Source organism: Lissotriton helveticus, chromosome 3_1 (genome assembly GCF_964261635.1).
Source record: "Lissotriton helveticus chromosome 3_1, aLisHel1.1, whole genome shotgun sequence".
Classification (NCBI taxonomy): domain Eukaryota; kingdom Metazoa; phylum Chordata; class Amphibia; order Caudata; family Salamandridae; genus Lissotriton; species Lissotriton helveticus.
This window is the reverse complement of record NC_136061.1, coordinates 1,041,752,336-1,041,758,650: the sequence shown is the minus strand read 5'-3', so window position 1 is coordinate 1,041,758,650 and position 6,315 is coordinate 1,041,752,336.

The following is a 6,315-nucleotide window of genomic DNA, read 5'->3' as shown; positions in this document are numbered from 1 at the left end:
CTGGACCCAGCCAAGCAAGGGGAGGCTCCCCGGGCACAACAGAACCCCGTCCCGGGCTTTGGCAGTGCGGCAGGCCGGGGGATGAGGGGAACCCAACCCGGGCCCCTGGCCCCATCTGGGAGCCCCGGAGGCACTAGGGACGCCTCCCCGGTCCCTCCGGACCCCGTCCCGGGCACCCTGCCACGCAGCAGGACCAAGGACAGAGCCCGGGGTGGGGAGGCCGCCCTCCCCCCCCCGGGCCCCTAGGGGCCCCGGACAGAGCTCCTGAACCCAGACAAGCAAGGGGAGGCTCCCCGGGCACAACGGAACCCCTTCCAAGGCCCTTGGCAGTGCGGTAGGCTGGGAGACAGGGACCAGGGCCGGAGCACCCGACCCGGGGCCCGGCCGGGCCCCTGGACCCAGCCGGGGCTCCCAAGCCCGGAGGCGCATGGGACGCCTCCCCGGACCCATGGAGCCCGTCCTGGGCATTGAGCCATGCCGTTGGCCTGGAGATGGGTGCCCCGGACGCCCGGGGGAGGTCTGTCCGGGACATATGGAGCCCGCCCTGGGCATTGAACCATGCCGTTGGCCTGGAGAAGGGAGCCCCCGGACGCCCGGGGGAGGACTGCCCGGGACCCGTGGAGCCCTTCCCGGGTACTTTGCAACGCTGTTGGCCTCCTGGAGATGGGTGCCCCGAACGCCCGGGGGGGGTGGGGGGGGGGCGGGCTGCCCGGGACCCGTGGAGCCCGTCCTGGGCACTCTGACCTGCTGTTGGCCCGGGGGAGGACTGCCCGGGACCAGTGGAGCCCGTCCTGGGCACTCTGACAAGCTGTTGGACCGGGGAAGGGAGCCCCAGACGACCGGGACCTGTGGAGCCCGTCCTGGGCACTCCTGTATGCCGTTGGCCCGGGGAAGGGAGCCCCGGACGTCCGGGACCCATGGAGCCCGTCCTGGGCACTCTTAAATGCTTTGGCCCGGGGAAGGGAGCCCGGGACACCCGGGGGAGGACTGCCCGGGTCCCGTGGAACTCGTCCTGGGCACTCTGGCATGCCGCTGGCCCGGGGAAGGGTGCCCCGGACGCCCGGGGCCCGTGGAGCCCGTCCTGGGCACTCTGACAAGCTGTTGGCCCGGGGAAGGGAGCCCTGGACGCCCGGGACCCGTGGAGCCCGTCCTGGGCACTCTGAAATGCTTTGGCCCGGGGAAGGGTGCCCCGGACGCCCGGGGGAGGACTGCCCGGGACCCGTGGAACTGGTCCTGGGCACTTTTACATGCCGTCGGCCTAGAGGTGGGTGCCCTGGACGCCCGGGGGAGGCCTGCCCGGGACCCGTGGAGCCCTTCCCGGGTACTTTGCCAATGCCGTTGGCCTCATGGAGATGGTTGCCCCGGACGCGTCCGGGGGAGGCCTGCGCGGGACCCATGGAGCCCGTCCTGGGCATTGAGCCATGCCGTTGGCCTGGAGATGGGAGCCCCGGACGCCCGGGGGAGGACTGCCCGGTACCCGTGGATCCCGTCCTGGGCTCTTTGACATGCCGTCGGCCTGGAGGTGGGAGCCCCGGACGCCCGGGAGCGGGCTGCCCGGGACCCATGGAGCCCGTCCTGGACACTTTGACATGCCGTCGGCCTGGAGGAGGGTGCCCGGGACGCCCGTGGGAAGCCTGGTCGGGACCCGTGGAGCCCTTCCCGGGTACTTTGCCAATGCCGTTGGCCTCATGGAGATGGGTGCCCCGGATGCCCGGGGGAGGACTGCCCGGTACCCGTGGAGCCCTTTCCGGGTACTTTGCAATGCCGTTGGCCTCCTGGAGATGTGTGCCCCGAACGCCCGGGGGGGAGGGCTGCCCGGGGCCCGTGGAGCCCGCCCTGGGCACTTTGACATGCCGTCGTCCTGGAGGTGGGAGCCCCGGACGCCCGGGGGAGGGCTGCCCGGGACCCATGGAGCCCTTCCCGGTTACTCTGCCATCCCGTTGGCCTCCTGGAGATGGGTGCCCCGGACGCCCGGGGGAGGTCTGTCCGGGGCCCATGGAGCCCGTCCTGGGCAGTGTGACATGCCGTCGGCCTGGAGGTGGGAGCCCCGGACGCCCGGGGGAAGGCTGCCCGGGACCCGTGGAGCCCTTCCCGGGTACTTTGCCATCCCGTTGGCCTCCTGGAGATGGGTGCCCCGGACGCCCGGGGGAGGTCTGTCCGGGGCCCATGGAGCCCGTCCTGGGCAGTGTGACATGCCGTCGGCCTGGAGGTGGGAGCCCCAGACGCCCGGGGGGGGGAAGGCTGCCCGGGACCCGTGGAGCCCTTCCCGGGAACTTTGCCATCCCTTTGGCCTCCTGGAGATGGGTGCCCCGGACGCCCAGGGGAGGTCTGTCCGGGACACGTCGAGCCCGTCCTGGGCATTGAGCCATGCCGTTGGCCCGGAGAATGGAGCCCCCAGACGCCCGGGGGAGGTGTTGCCCAGGCATATCTCATCTGGTCCCCCGGGCAGAGAACCACCAGCCCTGGAGGGGTGTCCGGGCGTACCCTGTCCATAGTAATCCAGAGGGAAATTACCCCCCTTTCTTGCAATCCGTGCACGCGAGGTGACAGAGGGGACCCAAGGCGTAAAAGAACCCGACCTCATGGAGCCCTAGCTGGGATCCGGGAGGCGAATGGCACCTCATCGGGACTTCCAGGGAAGCCCGGCCATCTGGTCGCCCCATTGGAAAGCATCGCGGGCGACCAGATGGCCGGGATCGAAAGGACTCCCAGCTCCCCATCCATCCCAAGCCTTCGCGGTAGGGTTCCTGACTGACTGCCTGCCCACGCAAGGTCAGGGCTCTTGGACCCCGGCTGGGCCTCAGGCGCAGGTTGGACCACCGGAGCTCTAGGGCCCGGACGACCTGGGGGAGGAATGCCCGGGACCCGTGGAGCCCGTCCTGGGTACTTTGACATGCCGCTGGCCTGGAGGTGGGTGCCCCGGACGCCCGGGGGGAAGCTGCCCGGGACCCATGGAGCCCGTCCTGGGTACTTTGACATTCCGTCGGCCTGGAGGTGGGAGCCCCGGACGCCCGGGGGGGGAGGTCTGCCCAGGACCCATGGAGCCCATCCTGGGTACTTTGCCAATGCCGTTGGCCTCATGGAGATGGGTGTCCCGGACGCCCGGGGGAGGACTGTCCCGGACTCATGGAGCCCGTCCTGGGCACTTTGACATGCCGTCGGCCTGGAGGTGGGAGCCCCGGACGCCCGGGGGAGGGCTGCCCGGGACCCATGGAGCCCTTCCCGGTTACTCTGCCATCCCGTTGGCCTCCTGGAGATGGGTGCCCCGGACGCCCGGGGGGAAGGTCTGTCCGGGGCCCATGGAGCCCGTCCTGGGCAGTGTGACATGCCGTCGGCCTGGAGGTGGGAGCCCCGGACGCCGGGGGGAAGGCTGCCCGGGACCCGTGGAGCCCTTCCCGGGTACTTTGCCATCCCGTTGGCCTCCTGGAGATGGTTGCCCCGGACGCCCGGGGGAGGTCTGTCCGGGGCCCATGGAGCCCGTCCTGGGCAGTGTGACATGCCGTCGGCCTGGAGGTGGGAGCCCCGGACGCCGGGGGGAAGGCTGCCCGGGACCCGTGGAGCCCTTCCCGGGAACTTTGCCATCCCTTTGGCCTCCTGGAGATGGGTGCCCCGGACGCCCAGGGGAGGTCTGTCCGGGACACGTGGAGCCCGTCCTGGGCATTGAGCCATGCCGTTGGCCCGGAGAATGGAGCCCCCAGACGCCCGGGGGAGGTGTTGCCCAGGCATATCTCATCTGGTCCCACGGGCAGAGAACCACCAGCCCTGGAGGGGTGTCCGGGCGTACCCTGCCCCTAGTAATCCGGAGGGAAATTACCCCCCTTTCTTGCAATCCGTGCACGCGAGGTGACAGAGGGGACCCAAGGCATAAAAGAACCCGACCTCATGGAGCCCTAGCTGGGATCCGGGAGGCGAATGGCATCTCATCGGGACTTCCAGGGAAGCCCGGCCATCTGGTCGCCCCATTGGAAAGCATCGCGGGCGACCAGATGGCCGGGATCGAAAGGACTCCCAGCTCCCCATCCATCCCAAGCCTTCGCGGTAGGGTTCCTGACTGCCTGCCCATGCAAGGCAGGGCTCTTGGACCCCGGCTGGGCCTCAGGTGCAGGTTCGACCACCGGAGCTCTAGGGCCCGGACGACCTGGGGGAGGAATGCCCGGGACCCGTGGAGCCCGTCCTGGGTACTTTGACATGCCGTCGGCCTGGAGGTGGGTGCCCCGGACGCCCGGGGGAAGCTGCCCGGGACCCATGGAGCCTGTCCTGGGTACTTTGACATTCCGTCGGCCTGGAGGTGGGAGCCCCGGATGCCCGGGTGGAGGTCTGCCCGGGACCCATGAGGCCCGTCCTGGGTACTTTGCCAATGCCGTTGGCCTCATGGAGATGGGTGCCCCGGACGCCCGGGGGAGGTCTACCCGGGACCCATGGAGCCCTTCCCGGGTACTTTGCCAATGCCGTTGGCCTCATGGAGATGGGTGCCCCGGACGCCCGGGGGAGGTCTACCCGGGACCCATGGAGCCCTTCCCGGGTACTTTGCCAATGCCGTTGGCCTCATGGAGATGGGTGCCCCGGACGCCCGGGGGAGGTCTGCCCGGGACCCATGGAGCCCGTCCTGGGTACTTTGCCAATGCCGTTGGCCTCATGGAGATGGGTGCCCCGGATGCCCGGGGGAGGTCTACCCGGGACCCATGGAGCCCTTCCCGGGTACTTTGCCAATGCCGTTGGCCTCATGGAGATGGGTGCCCCGGACGCCCGGGGGAGGTCTACCCAAGACCCATGGAGCCCTTCCCGGGTACTTTGCCAATGCCGTTGGCCTCATGGAGATGGGTGCCCCGGACGCCCGGGGGAGGTCTGCCCGGGACCCATGGAGCCCGTCCTGGGTACTTTGCCAATGCCGTTGGCCTCATGGAGATGGGTGCCCCGGATGCCCGGGGGAGGTCTACCCGGGACCCATGGAGCCCTTCCCGGGTACTTTGCCAATGCCGTTGGCCTCATGGAGATGGGTGCCCCGGACGCCCGGGGGAGGTCTACCCAAGACCCATGGAGCCCTTCCCGGGTACTTTGCCAATGCCGTTGGCCTCATGGAGATGGGTGCCCCGGACGCCCGGGGGAGGTCTGCCCGGGACCCATGGAGCCCGTCCTGGGTACTTTGCCAGTGCCGTTGGCCTCATGGAGATGGGTGCCCCGGATGCCCGGGGGAGGTCTACCCGGGACCCATGGAGCCCTTCCCGGGTACTTTGCCAATGCCGTTGGCCTCATGGAGATGGGTGCCCCGCACGCCCGGGGGAGGTCTGCCCGGGACCCATGGAGCCCGTCCTGGGTACTTTGCCAATGCCGTTGGCCTCATGGAGATGGGTGCCCCGGACGCCCGGGGGAGGTCTACCCGGGACCCATGGAGCCCTTCCCGTTTACTTTGCCAATGCCGTTGGCCTCATGGAGATGGGTGCCCCGGATGCCCGGGGGAGGTCTGCCCGGGACCCATGGAGCCCGTCCTGGGCACTTTGACATGCCGTCGGCCTGGAGGTGGGAGCCCCGGACGCCCGGGGGGGGGAGGGCTGCCCGGGACCCATGGAGCCCGACCCGGGCACTCTGCCATGCCGTCAGCCTGGATGGAGCCCCGGACGCCCAGGGGACGAATGCCCGGGACGCATGGAGCCCGTCCTGGGCACTTTTCCGTGCCTGGAGCCCCCAGACACCCAGGGGAGGACCACCGTGAAAACCATGGAGCCCGACCTGGGCACTCTGCCATATCGTCAGCCTGGATGGAGCCCCGGACGCCCAGGGGACGAATGCCCGAGACGCATGGAGCCCGTCCTGGGCACTTTTCCATGCATTCGGCCTGGAGCCCCCAGACACCCAGGGGAGGACCACCGTGAAAACCATGGAGCCCGACCTGGGCACTCTTCCATACCGTCAGCCTAGGTGGAGCCCCGGACGCCCGGGGGATGAATGCCCGGAACGCATGGAGCCTGTCCTGGGCACTTTTCCATGCCGTCAGCCTGGATGGAGCCCCGGACGCCCGGGGGACGACTGCCCAGGAGCCATGGAGCCCGTCCTGGGCAATTTGACATGCAGTTGGCCTGGAGGAAGGAAGCCCCGGGTGGCCTAGGGAGGTGTTGCCCAGGCATAGCCCATCTGGTCCCCATGGCAGAGAACCACCAGCCTTGGAGGGGTGTCCGGGCGTACCCTGTCCCTAGTAATCCGGAGAGAAATTACCCCACTTTCTTGCAATCTGTGCACACGATGTGACAGAGGGGACCCAAGGCGCGAAAGTACCCGACCTCCTGGAGCCCTCGCTGGGATCCGGGAGGCGAATGGCAC